This window comes from Dryobates pubescens, chromosome 7 (genome assembly GCF_014839835.1).
Source record: "Dryobates pubescens isolate bDryPub1 chromosome 7, bDryPub1.pri, whole genome shotgun sequence".
Taxonomy (NCBI): Eukaryota; Metazoa; Chordata; class Aves; order Piciformes; family Picidae; genus Dryobates; species Dryobates pubescens.
Window position 1 is genome coordinate 3,208,531 of NC_071618.1, and position 15,451 is coordinate 3,223,981.

Sequence of the window (15,451 nt, forward strand, 5' to 3'; positions counted from 1 at the left end):
TAATTTCAACCCACCACAGTAGTTTAATTTAATCTTAAATATCAGAGATTATTTTCAGTTTTTACTTCTGTATCTTTGGCTCCTTCTCATTGTACCTTTATCTACTAGATTAAAGATGCCATTGCAAGAAATAATGCAAGTAGTTCTAGACTATCATCATGTCATTCCTTAACCTCTTTATGTAAAGGAAATAGATTTAGTCATTTACCATCAGGTAGGTTTTCCAAGCCTTGAATAATTTTCTAATCCTTGTCACTTTGACAACAATCTTTTTTTTTAACTGGAGGGGAAATGGCTGGGCTCAAACCTTTCCCATAATCTCCAATTCCCACTGATGATTCATCTGGAAGTCCTTGCTCAATGTGTGGAATAGGCACTTTCCTTCTGAAAGACTAGGCTTGTGCCACACTGTGCTAAATTGCTCTGTGTCATTCAGATGGTCCCCCTGCCTAGCATGTTGGTGTAACTGACTACTTACATTGTCATATGCTTGTGTAGCATAAAATTTTTCTCTTCTTTTAATTTTACAAGCAATAAATCCAGAAATTAATAAAAAATTGAATATTACTATTCTCAGAGCAGATATCTCTGAAATTCCTGTACTGAAAATTTCCCTTTTTTCTGTTTAATATTATCATCTGATAGCTTGTCTTAGTACATTTACTCTGTCTTGGTCTTGTCAATCTAACATACACCTATTTCCTGGTCCACTGTAGAGTTAGCTTTTTTGCCTCTTTCTTAATTGTCATTTTTTGCTGTCTTATGTGTTCACAGGGGAATGCTTAGGACTGTACACAGCTATTTCTGTCCTTCTGCAGCATAGTAGGCATGCAATTCTATCCATAGAACTACAGAAAACTGTTGAGAGAGAAGCTGTTATTTTCCAAGACAGAAGTGGGAAGGAGAAATCACTACAGGGAATCTTACAGAAAGGTGTCTTTATGAAGTCTTAACTCTCTGTAGAGTCCATCAAGAAGTTCAGCATTCTGTTTCTGAGATTCTGCAAGGTGACTCAGGAAACGAAAAGATGCCTGCCAAAGATTCAATGAGAACAGTATTCCTCTGGCTTAAAGAGGGTAGATTGATAGAAAGTATATCTATACAACTAGACATTCTTACCTAAAACAATGATCCCAGGATTGTAGATGCCGTGCTTGGTAATCATCAGATTTGTGTTCATGCACATTATGATAAGAAATGCAAAATCTGTTTGTGCTGTTGCAGTCAAGTGTAATGTTTTGGTTGAAAAGTGGTTGAAGAATTTGCCGCTTTACCTTGTATCATCCCATGTGACCACTTCCTTCTCATATCAGTGAATACTCTAGCAAGTGAATTCTGCTGGGTCAGCTGTGCCTTCAGACAGATTGGAAGCCCTCCCACTGCCATTTATAAAATGAAAGGGAGCTAGGAGAGCTTATTCCTTAAGAGCTCAACACTGATATGGCTTCTTAACATGCCTGCTAGAGTGCAGAGCACAGCCACTTTGGAGATACCGCGTATGAAAACAGAGTATTTTTCCTCCTAAGATGTTTTGGTGATAGAACCTCAGTAATTCAGTCATTCTTTATTTCAGTAAAAACTCAGCCTAATTTTCCTATGGTCATATTCTTTTCTACATCACTGCTCAACCTTAAGCCCAGGACAGTGGTGATAAGTCCATACTAAACATTTCTGATACTCCATTCTGGTTTCAGGATATTTTATTGGAATACCATCACAGAAAGGGGGTTGTATGGACTCTTGTATCCTGAGTGGTCCATAACTTGAAACTGTATAGATGGAATGTCCTGGACAAGGCATTAACAAGACAGCTAAATCTGGTTTGAGCCACTGCCCCTTTCTCCTCCTTCTCTGTTACAGGGTCCAGATTGAGGTTGAGGAGCCTAATAGGCAGGTGCTGTTAAGGCTGCCTGGAGGGGGGTGGAAGCTGAACCCAAGCCTCACGTTTCAGAGAGGCGACTGCATGTGCCAGATGCCATGAGAGAAGGGCATATGCAGTTTACTCGCCACATAAACATTTTGAATTGATTGGTGGGATTTGAATGGCTAATGTGCCATTGGGCCCTTCCGTTTTCGAAAAGGGAATTTATAGGGAAAGATCACCTATACTTTTTGGCTCGTCACACTCATAGCTTGCATGCTCATCACTCTCTTATCTCTCTCCCCCGTTGGTTAATGGGATTCAAGGCGGCGACAAGCACCCTACTTGCTCCTATCTTCACAGCAATTAGCTTCTTTTGTTTTAGCCGCATAGTGCTCGAGTTGGGCCTCCCCTACAGCAGCCTGCCCTCTCATTTCCTCTAAATTGGTGGATACTGCCCTTTGGACTATAACTATGAACTCACTCAAATACCTCTTCGTTCAGCAAAGGTTTTGGTAGCTAGCAGCTCGGAGGTTTGTGAGTAAAGTACACTATTTTACCTGGTTATTTCTAACGTTTATAGCTTGGTACCTTGGTATACCTTGGGTAGCTCCGTTGTGAACTCGATGGTGGTCCGTCAATGCCACCCGAGGCAGTATTGCTGTCTGGTTTCGTGCACGTAGGGAGATTCCAGTTTGTTCCTCTGTATTCCAAGTTCTGATTGTTCTAGACTGTTATTTTACTGTTTATTGGCCTTCTACCGTGTGTAATCAACCTGACATCGACCGGGCAAATGAACCGGAATAAAAGTGGCTCAGGAACGCAACTTTTGATATTTCATAAATAATATTCACATTTTTTCATATTTCCAGCCAATAAATTGATATAACTACAACATGGAACAAAGGGAATTCAGGAAGGAATAAAAAGCCTTAATCTATGTGTTATTGCTTATTGAGGAAAAAAAGGCAGGTAGGGACTAGTAAATTCAGAAAGTAAGAGATAAGGTCAATGCTCTCATCTGACTTTTTTTTTTTTTCCCTAGATATATTTTCTTTGCATGCATATAAATGTGAAAGTACAATTTGTGGACCTATTTTTTTCCCCCTTCTTTTCTGCAGGTTTTAGCATCATATGAACTTCTAGAATGACCTCAACTATGAGACTGAAATGAGGGTTGGGACAGGTTGGACTTGATGATCCTTGGGGTCTCTTCCAACCTTGGTTATACTGTGATACTGTGAAAATACACTTTGTGTAATAGAAATCAAATATGCAGAAATAATTGAAAAAGACCTAGAAAGGCAGGATTCATGCCCACAAGAATTTGAGTCTTCTTGTTTTTCTTTTCTGTCATATGCAATAATTTAAACAAAGCATACTGAACACTTGATTTTGAATAAATGAGAAGTGACTAAAATGTCATTTTTGTCAGGTTATATAGGTGTGCAGTAAAAAAGTGCATTAGTAAGAAAGTATTATCTGTGTTGTTAGTCCTCTGAACATATACATTGAGTGCCTGACTAGAGAATGAGAAACTGCTCTGCCACCTGTCTTCAGCAGCCATATGTTATGTGTCTCCTGAATACTGACTGCAGAGAGGTGTTTTGGATCTTCTAGACACCAGTGATAGAAAATATTACTAGTTTCTGAAGAAAAGCAAAAAAGAGTAGACTCCTATGATCATGTTTATTGCTCCATTACCAGCAAAACATGTTGGATGATGAATCTACTGTCTCCTTGTATCCTTAGTCCAAACCAATCACCTCTCTTCTAAAGATTTCAAGTAAGGATTTTTTTACCCTTCCATGTATCTTGGATGTCTTGAGTGGGTATTTTGTCCTATATTGCAATTGTATTCAGGTTTTGGTTGTTTGGGTTTTTTTTATGTGAGCAAGCCTAGTTTCCTTGATGTATGTGGTCCAGCTGGCCTTGATATTCAGTGAATAGTCAATAGGGATAATCCCAACATTTTTAGCATCACATTTTATTCATTTACAATGAACAAAACAAAAATTCAAGTTCTTCCTCTCATGGAAAATGCAAAAGGACATAAACACTGCAACAGATACTTTTTTAAAATTATTATTGTGGGTTTTTTTTTAATCACAGTCATTGATTCCTAAGAGCTAGTATGATAGAATTTGATTAAATCATAGAGTAAATTGCATACAAAAAATTGGAAGGGTTAGAATTTTCTGTGCATAAAGCTCATTTTGTCATATTGTCAGTATTCTCGAATGGCAGCCTGTGGATCAGGAGATGTATGGTTCAAAGTCTTCTGATAAAAACAGGACAAGCTAGCACCAGTTTTCATCCAATCCTGCAGGCTGCTACCTCTTATTGGAGAAAAATGGCATAGGTTTATGCTCAGATCCTATTAGGTTTTACTTTAAAGAAAATATTTTTTTGAATGGAATAATGATTTTTCGACACATTTGTGGCTGTGTGTGCCCTCTAGGAGAGATGTGTGAAAACATGAATACCTGTACACATATACACACATGAGCACTTGCTTACTGAAAGATGTTCAAAAAGGAGTGCCTAATAATTTAGGCATATCAACTATGGTAGGACATCTGGGTTGCAATCATTCAAAGCAAATGTTTGGCTCAGTTTCTTCAGGTGATGAATGTCTTAGTCCTTCTGTCAAACACTAGAATAGCAGAAAGTTGTACTGAAAAAGCAGAACAAGGAACTGCAAAGACATTCCTGTTTTGGTCTCTCTCAGTTGAGCATCACTGTTGTTAAAGCATCAAGTGCTGACATTGGCAACAGCACTGCATCCACATGGTCCATGAAGTAACTTGACAGGTTAGAAGTTACATTACATAGAAATTTTGCACTGTGGATTAGAAGCCACATATTTTACTATGGCCTTAGCTGTTACTATGTTTTTCACATCGCTTTCATAAAGCAGAGAGAACAGATAATAACAGAACTTCCTATCTGGCCTAAAATGCAGGTGTTTCTACTGCTCTACTCTTTCTCCTCAGCATAGTGGAATGCTGTGATTATTGGTTAGATATAAGGGGCAGTAGTGACCTATTCACATAAACTATTAAAGAAGGGGCTTTTGTAATTTTGTGATATGGATTTTTACCTTGTTATTGCCCCTTCAGGGAAAAAACAAACAAACAAACAAACAAACAAAGAAAACCACACAAACCAAACCAAACAAACAAAACCAAACCAACCAAAAAAAAAAAACCCCGAAAAACCAAACAACTCACCAAACAAAACCAAGCCTTTTTGATTCAAAACTGGCTGTGCATCCAAATACATCTAATAGTAAGAGGTGTGGTATTTTTGGGGAGAATCTCCAAGTGGGATTAATGTAAATTTCACTAAGTATTCATTATGATAGCAGAGGAATAAGAATACACCCCTGCCTGATCTGGCATTTCAGTAAAATGATTCTAAAGAGAACATTGTTGCAGTCAATCCTTTAATTTATGAATAGAAAATAAGTAATAGAACAAGAAAAAGGTAAAAGGATTTAAGAGAGCACAAGAACCCAATTTTTCAAGAACTGAGAGACATCAAAAGAAGCCTCAGGCACACCAGCTCTTTGTAGCTAAGAAAAAGTTGCTGTGTATTGAATCTTGATTCCTCTTAAGTCTGTATAAAGAAATGTATGCTGCTACATGGGCCACCGAACAATGTGTTCAGTGGACTTACTGATATTAATTATAGAGTCTTCACTTTACTCACTCCTGAAGCAGGGGAAATTTTTTTCTTTGAATTGTGATGTTATCTGAAATTACAAGATTATAGAATTAATACAACTACAAACCTCAGGAAAATCCTGCCCATACCTAAAATGCTGTATAGCACTATATTCTGTACAACTCTTTGTCAAAACGGAAACAATTGATTCCAGTTGCACCTTGTACTTTAGCAGAAGGTCAGCAGGCTCATTTGTGATATCTCACTGAACAACAAATACTAAAAAAATATTTTCTGGGAATGCTAGTAGAATACATGATCTATGTTTTCAATCCTAATTTCAGCTTCTGGTGAGATGAATCAAATATTCACATCACAGCTGCTCCTGAATGTTCTAAGTAGAATTTCTTGGAGCGGCATGAGCAGGTGGTGTTCCCACACAGCTCCAAATAAAGTTTATACGTGCTGGGGTTGCTGGCTGCCTTTACATACAAACATTAACTTGAATAACTACTTTTCTTTTAATGAACATATTTGGTCATTTTGGCATGAGAATATATTCTTCCTCAGGACAAAGCCACAGGTACAGAGATGTTGTTTGGAGCCTTACCTTCTTCAAGGCCCAAGACCATAGTTCAGTACTCATAGGTACTCAACTATAAGTACCTATGTCAAGGTTCAGTAGAATACATAGAATACATAGAATACATAGAATAAACCAGGTTGGAAGAGATCTTCAAGATCATCACGTCCAGCCCATCAACCAATCCAACACCACCTAAACAACTAACCCACGGCACCAAGCACCCCATCAAGTCTTCTCCTGAAAACCTCCAGTGATGGCGACTCCACCACCTCCCCAGGCAGCCCATTCCAATGGGCAATCACTCTCTCTGTATAGAACTTTTTCCTAACATCCAGCCTGAACCTCCCCTGGCGCAGCCTGAGACTGTGTCCTCTTGTCCTGCTACTGGCTGCCTGGGAGAAGAGACCAACATCCGTCTGTCTACAACCTCCCTTCAGGTAGTTGTAGAGAGCAATAAGGTCACCCCTGAGTCTCCTCTTCTCCAGGCTAAGCAACCCCAGCTCCCTCAGCCTCTCCTCATAGGGCTTGTGTTCCAAACCCCTCACCAACTTTGTTGCTCTTCTCTGGACTCGTTCCAGCAAGTCAACCTCCTTCCTAAACTGAGGGGCCCAGAACTGGACACAGTACTCGAGGTGTGGCCTAACCAGTGCAGTGTACAGGGGCACAATGACTTCCCTGCTCCTTCTGGCCACACTGTTCCTGATGCAGGCCAGGAAGCCATTGGCCCTCTTAGCTGCCTGGGCACACTGCAGGCTCATGTTCAGTCTACCATCAACCAGCACCCCCAGGTCCCTCTCAGCCTGACTGCTCTCCAGCCACTCTGACCCCAGCCTGTAGCTCTGCATGGGGTTGTTGTGGCCAATGTGCAGAACCTGGCACTTGGATGTGTTCAATCTCATGCCGCTGGACTCTGCCCATCTGTCCAGCCTGTCGAGGTCCCTCTGCAGAGCCTCTCTACCCTCCAGCAGATCAACTCCTGCCCCCAGCTTGGTGTCATCAGCAAATTTACTGATGATGGACTCAATGTCCTCGTCCAGATCATCAATAAAGATGTTAAAGAGCATGGGGCCCAGTACTGATCCCTGTTTTACCACCTGTGCTATAACTTGTATAAGATGAATGCATGCCAAGGAGTGGCCTGTTTCAAGTCTTTGTATGATGCTTTTTGTACTCTGGTGCCAAGACTGGGATACACAAAATAGGATATGAAGTTATGTAGTATATTTGAGGCTACCAGACCCATGAGGATGCACCAGAAAAGTATGGTTTGTAGGGCTGGGGAGAGGGCAGGGGGCAAGCTAGCTTAGACAGATCTGGTTTCTGTAGAAAGGAAAAGTGCTGATGAGCACAAACATAGTCCAATCCCATGTGTCTCCAGCTGTCTGCTCCATGTTGGAGCCCAAACAAAAACACTGATACAGCACAGAAGATAGGAATCCCACATCTAAGACACATTTTAGTGCTCACAAAGCCTTTATCAAGTTAATCTGAACTTTGGCCGTTCTAAGCTTGAGAACCCAATCTCCTGTAAATACAGATTCATAGCTACTCAAATATCTGCTGGATTGGGTTTGGCTGAGATGGAGTCAGTTCTCCACAGAGCATTTTTTGTAGTGCTGTGTTTTGCAGTGATGTAGCTGTCTACATTTATATTATAAACCAACATTTTGACTACTGCTGAGCCAAGCACCAAGGCTGTGCTTTTCCAACATTTTCCCAACAAACTGTAGCCTGATCTTGGTGGGGGACACAGCTCAGCCAGCTGACCCAAACTGACCAAGGGGGTAATCCATGCCATATGACATCAGGTCAGATATAAAAGCTGAGGAAAAGAGGGAGGCATGGGGACATTCATTGATGGTATCTGTGTTCCAGAGCAACTGCTATGCGTATGGGAGCCCTGCTTCCCAGGAGTGGCCAAAACACCTTTTGAAATAGAGAATAACACCTTTATCTGCTTTTGCTTCTGCACAAGGCCTTTGCTTTTGCTTTTCATCATATTAAATTGCTTCTTTCTTGACTCATGGGCCTTTGATTATATTTTCCTTCTCCTCTGTCAATCTAAGAAAAGGAATGATAGAGCAGCTTTGGTAGGCATCTGGCCCCCAGGCAGGCCTAAACCATCAAAACTGCTATGAACCACACCTTACAGGACTTTTTTTCTGGCTACAGAGGGAAATAAGGAAGCCCAGATTCACAAGGCTGGAGTAAACTTTTCTTACTTTTCATTCCTTTGTAGTCCATTTTGACATGGATTTCATCTTTTTTGTGTTTGGTTGGTTTGTTTAACTATCTCAGCAGCAGTGCTTAATTGTAATTTCTGTTGTAGCCACTTTTTGTTTTCTTTAGTCTGTTATTTCAAGACTGTTTAAAACAGTCATGTTCATGGCATCATGCAAGGGAGTACAAGAGGAATACGTATGGTACTGGTATGACACAAGAATCTCTCTAGAAGTATGTGTTGGTTTGGAACTTCTCACTACAGAAGCACAGCTCAGTCAGGAAGCAAACAGAAGCTATATTTACAAAGCAAAAAACTACACTCTAAAATGGACTGCAATGAATATGTAAAAATATACAGTATTTACAATACTATACAGGTATTTACAATCAGAAAACAGCACAGAAACCCCCCTGAATTCCTTCTAGTATCCCAAAAAGAGCAGGGAAACTGATCCACTCTCCCCTAACCACTCCCCCTTTCCCTCTCCAATTAGAAGAAAAGAGAAGAGATGTTAGAAGGAATGTTAGTTCTTATCTGCAAGGTCAGCTAGTAGCGATTAAATCCTCCCCAGGTGAGCGGAAACAGCCAAACATCCAGGGAAGAAGGAACAGAATGAAGTGGAATGTGTGAGATTGCTAGGGTGCATCTCACACGTCTGGCCAATGAAATTCATTTAGAATAATCTTTTGTTTTCCTTTTTACACCCAATTGTGAATTGTTTATATTTTTCTACTTTTCTGCTCAAAATCTTCAGCTAACTTTTAAAGGCATAGCCTAAAACTGCCATAAAGTATTAATTTACTAATTCCTGTGTGGATAGGTATCATTGACTTACATAGCTCACAAGACTAAGTGCCACAAAAATTATTTGTCCTCATTATGAAGAATGAAGAACGAAAGATATTACATTCATAGGCAATGCATTTAAAATCTGCCCCCCCCTTTTTTTGTTTGTTTACCTTGCTTTATTAGTTGAGGCATTCAACTTCTTAAATGTTTCCTATTTTGTATCAGATCTATTTTATGCCACACAATCAACCTGATCTTGATACGCTACATAGTCCCCTTGATACAGCACTTGACTGTCATTTACTCTAATGTACTTTTCTTCCTGTTTCCTTTAAAGTGAAGTGCAGTATCTACATTTCCTTTGTGTGACACTGAGGTACAGGCAAATACCAATTCCTGATAAACAATCAGTGGTGAAGCAGAGATTTGCTCTTGCTCCATGTGCCTTAGCCTGCTTGGTGCTTATGCAAAAACAAAGGTATGGGCAGGGGGTGATCAAAGACTGTCCATATTTTTGCATAGATCATAAAATATTATTTTAGGATTTTTCCTCTACCTTCCCAGAGAGAAGGTGAGGAGTATGAGCTATGTAATCTTAACCATAATCTAAAAGCCTGAACAGCTCCTGAAATTTCCTTTGTGCTGGTGCATCTCCAGTTCTCTATCTGCTTGTGGTAGTAACTAAAGCCATAGACTGACCATCAGCGGGTAAAATGAAAATAATCTGCAAAAGCTCAGTGGTCTCACAGTGTTTAAGAACTCTCTGCCATTGAATACTTCTGAAAACACTTGAACATCTTGGAAACCAAACAACAAAACCCAGAAACTTCCCTCCTTGATAATTATCAGTAAATTGTGACTATTATTAGAACAGCATAAATCCATCAAGAGCTGGAAGTTGCCAGATCTCCTCCAGCCTGAATTTGAATGTGGATTCCAGGCCTCCTGTATGGAAAGCCTGCATGTGCAATGTGTGAGTGTGTACTTCTTGATCTCTTTTAATCAAGAGAAAAATGGATAATGTAATAACAGAGTTTTGAGAAAGAATACACATTGCTGTGCATTGCAATGAAATGTTTCCCCTTAAGATTAGAGTGCCTGGTATGACTCCTCTGCATGAGCTTTTGCTTGCATAAAGGCAGATCTGTTAGAGCTCAGCTGGGCCAACTTTAGGGCCTGGTTCTTCAGTACTTAATCAGGCAAAGCACTGGCAGAAGTCAGAGAGGTTTGCCCCTTAATGAGAATTACCTGACTAAATCTCCCTCTGCAGGGCTGGCAGTGTAATCCTGCCACAGTAAAATGATACATGTGGGTCCCTTAATAAAAGTCTTCGTTTGCTTTGACCACTGCTAGCATTTTAGGTCTACAATGGCTTTGGAGGTTATCGGTTGTGCTTTGTTGGCTAGCACATTACGTTCAGAGATAATTCCTCTTCAGTGCTCTCTCCTGAAATCCACTCATGTCCTTTCTGATGCATTCAGCTTTTCTTCCACCCCTTGTCACTCCTTTGGGGATGAGAGGGTCTGAGAGTGCCAGCCTCTTTCTTCTTTTCTTCCTATGGAAATGGCAGTAAACAAAAATGTGCCATTTATTTCCCAAGAAAGATTAAATCATACTATAAATTAAAGAGAAATAGAAATTAAAAAAATACAAGGGCTCAGAGATTTGATCAAAGGTACATGGCAGAGAGATACCATGCATCAGCTCAACCACAGTAGCTCTTTCAGCCTTCAACAAAGGAAGAGAAAGTGTCCTTAAGTCCCCTTAAGCTTCATTATTGCACATTCTTTTTATATTTCAACAATGATGTTATCATGGCTCAGATGATGATCGGTTAGAAACCAATAACTTGACCATGAGTCTGAATTATATGTTTGGCTAACATGACATATATATGGAGAACAGTGTAAGGAAAACTCCAGAGAGCACCTTATATGACTTTCAAGGAGGGACATAGTAGTATGCATCTCCCAAACTCTTTTCCTTGAATTTCTGCATTACTAACCCATTTTTGATGAGTGAGAGAGCTCACTGGTAGGGGAAGAGGTGCAGGGGGAAGTGAGTAAGGTCTGTTAAAGAAAAAGCTGTATTTTTAATAACTGTAACAATAGAAAGAACCAAGTAGTTCATCCCTTCACAAATATGTCAGGACATACACTCTACAACTGCTAAAAAAATGACCATAAAGCAGAAAGGTGTTTAATAATGTTAAGTCTGAAATACAAATGCAACCAACAATTATCAATATTACTACATAATCCTACCTAGCCAATCCTCTTGGAAAAGCTGCTGAAATTTCCAACACTGACACCATTAACACCAGCTGATATTGTGGAGGAACTCTTTTCCAGCCCACTGAGAGTGGAGTATCCAAAATAAAATGCAAGCCGAGGAGTCCAGCAGGAAGAAACAAACTCAATATCAATGAGAAAACTGAGACAAAGGATGAGTAGAGCAAAAAAAAAATAAAATAGCACTGACTGATCTGTGAAAACTGGTAAGACCTCCAAGAATTGCCTGGGCTCCACTCAGATGTGAGACTGCTCAGATGATAAAGAAGAAACATTTCTCTATTCCTTCCAGTGCCTGCCATGTGCCAGGTCATCCAGCCTGCATGCTGTCTGGCACAGGACACCATCTCATCTCAATTAAGTGACAACAGTCTTCATAGTGACATTAGCACTTTGCACAACTATTTTTATACAGGAGTACTGTTAGTGTAACAAATGAAGGTTAACACAAATGTCAATTAAGTAGCCAGTTTACTTGGCGTGCTTTAATACCTTTGCTGTAAAGTGGGTGGCACAGCATCTTTGCTGGTGTTTTTTGCCTTGTTTTCGAAGTGGACATAAACCTGGTATAATTCATGAGCATAATGACTCAGAAAGAAATGCAATTACCTGTGATTTCTTTAAAACAGGTATCAGAAGAGTGAGACTTTCATAGTTTCTGGGGAAGATGTATTGTCAGGGCTACAAGTTTAGGCACTATTCCTCACACCTACACTATTGCAAAAACTGGGATGTATTTTGTCTGTGCAGACTGTATCAACAAATAATGACATTAAACTCCACCCTAATGAATGTCTGTCCCTCTTTTTCCCTGTCTCCCCCTTTCATCAAAAGTCCTACCTCAACTTCTTGAAGTTCACCTGCAAGTTCCAAACTTTTGGAAATGCAGAGGAAGCTGCAATAAAAGGGATTAAAATTAAAATAGGTAATTTTATATGTAATTATTGCTTTATAGAATTATGTTAATTTCTTCAATTCTGGAGGATTCTGTATTACCTGCAGTCACTGTTACTTCCTCAAGTCTCTTCAATACAATTCCAAACAACTAACAAAAAATTATGTATATATAAGAAAAATTTGTTTGTTTGTTTTTCTCTCTTTAAAATTACTACCCTATCCTTAATGATTCTTATCAGGACTCTAGCACATGGAAATCTTATTATCTGACTAGTGTGTGGGTCAGCTATACGATTTACCAGTAGAACTAAAATTTGCCCCTCTCCATTTTCTTGCCCCTCTCTTCTACCTGTGGATTTCAACGAAGAAGTCAAAAGGGTGTTTTGGGGGTACTAATGGAGAGAAGACAGCTGAATAATATAGGTGATATCCCAAACCCCTGCCTTGCCCCCACACTATGGTGTTTCTGCCACCAGTGCCTGCCAGCCTCTTGCAGACTGATTGTACATGTTAATGTCCTGTATGCTGGCCCTTCTTCCACTACTTTTTGTGCAGTAATAGTACAATAAATTTCCTGTACAGTGACTCACTGTATCCATAAAAGAAGGGGTTGGGTTTTTCTCTGAAGATCACATCCCAAAGTCTTTGCTAAGTCTTTACCCTTGCAAAAATCTCATTCAGATCAGTGGAATATTTGCATGAGAAAGCACTCACTTAAAATTAGACCTGAGTGAAAAAGGGTTTGGTAAAGAAAAGGGGGAGGTACTCATGGAGGGTAATAGGTACTTTCATGGATTAGCAACACAACAGTTGATGTGCTTTGCTATGATTCATTGAGTCATATTATTTAGGATTTTAGATTATTTGTCTGTTGAAGTAAATTGAATGCTTAAAAATTGCTATACATGCTTCCCAGTGTCTCAAGATTCTGCTTGCAAGGTTATTTATTTTTGTTGTTTGTAAAACATAAGTAATATCAAGATAAATACAATCAGTCATGATTCAGCCAGGAAACAAACAAATGCAACTCCACTGCCCACTCCAGGCCAACATCGCTATTAAAGTTGCTGGACATGTGGTTTGACAATGATCCAGATGATGACAACATATCTTGGAGGACAGAGTCAAAAATAAGGGGTGGGAGGAGGAGGGGAAGAGAGGGGAAAAAAAATTCCTAAGTGTGTAGGTCAGCCCCCCACTCCATAAATACCTATTTGTTGTTCAAAAGTGCAAATGCTCAGTGTTTGTCACTGACATTTAGTAACAGCTAATAACTTGCTGCTGCCCCTATCCATGCTTGCAAATGACAAGGGATAACAATGGAGACCATATTTGTAAGGACCAAAGAAGTCTGTGCTGTAGTCTTTTTTTCTGGTTGAAGACTGTGGATTTTACTCCTTACCCACATAAAGCTCTCCTTTTCATGCTTTATGCTGACGGAGTGAATTTCACCCTACATAATTTCACCTACCCTGGCTCAAGTCACTTAGGAAGCCTTTATGTAGATTTTACACTTAATTAACATAACCTCATCAGACTTGGTATTTTCTGGAATTTGCACAAACTGGTTTATCTTCAGAAACCCTGACTGGAGACAACGATGTAAGGATTGTTTTACTGACAGAGAGGAAGAAAAATATTGTATACAGCAATAAGGTGAAGAAAAACTTGGATTAGAAGATGGATTTAGTGGGTTAAGAAGTCACAGAACTTTGACAAAGCACAACTTTACTAATACAAATATGAACCCTGAGCTGCATTTGAATTCACATCACACCACACCTGGTAAGAATTAGTCTAGCACAGCATCATCAATCACAGTGTGGTTGTCAGTTTTGACATCCTTTAAGTCTACGTTGAGTGCTTAATGACTACATTACAGAAAATGTAAACAGACACCAAACATACAGGTATGCCCTATATTTTTTGAGAAGTTGTTGTTTATTTTAAAATAATAATAAAGAAACTCCAACAGTGTTTTGTATAGAGAGTGAATAAGTGAATTGTAAAAGCAGCTGTTATAAAAAAATAAGGGAAAACAAGTTTCTAAAAGCAGGGAATAAAAATAAAGAAACATCTTGCAGTATTTCATTGACCCAATTATCAATTAATATTTAGAGGAAGCAGAGACTCCCTTATATTTTGCTCTTGTATATTTTATCTCTCAAAAACATGCTGCAGACATTCAGTATTATCTTTTGATTTTTTTAGTTTGGTATTGTGGATATGATTTACTAATACGGACTTCAGAGTCACTTGTGAGCCCATTTCAAGCCCTGTATTAATAATTCATAGGGGAAAAACATGCTGAAGAAGTGCTTGGGATCATGACCTAAGTGAAATGCTTGAGTACAAACTAAAAAAATCTCCCAAATTCCATTTTTATTATTAGCAGATTTCTAGATTTACCACACTTACAAGAAAGACTTCAGTTCTGCAGCTCAGAAGGTTGGTCAGGTATTATGAATATAAGACCCCTGTCTCATTTGCTTGTGTGATTTGTGGCTAAAACTTCTACAGACTTCAGCGAGTGCAGGATCAGGTCCCTTAGTAATTCATTCGGGAGAGATGCTTGATTTGAGATTTTAGTGAGTGTTTATTTTCTGGCTCAACAGCAGCATATTTTGGAGGTGGGGAAGAAGTATGCAAAGAAGGGTCAAAATCCAGATGTAAGAATGAAGAGCAAGAATACATTCAAAGGGTACTGAAGAAGTGAGAAGTGTAAATATGTGTCTGATTTGATCTGTGAATGGTAATATCACCTCTTTACTGAAACTGCATTGTATGTTCTCATGAAACATATGTAACTGTGTCTCTAGAGGAATCAGAAAGGTTTTTAAATAAAAAGTCCTCACTTTTTCTTTGTAAATTAGTTTTGTTAAGTTTCCAAAGTAAAGAGCCAGAAAACAATGATTTATTTTAATTCATTTGAATAATCTTCCTCATTTCTGTGATCTATCACTCACAGATAAGAAGCCCCTTGCAAATTTTACTATTTCTTAAAAATATATCTTATTCAATTAGCAACTGTCAGGGAAAAAAATAGACAATAAACCTCCAGATCTGATTAAAATGGAAAGGTTGAGTGAAATGCGTGATATTGAAAGCTGTTATATTTCTTTGAAAATGAGGGT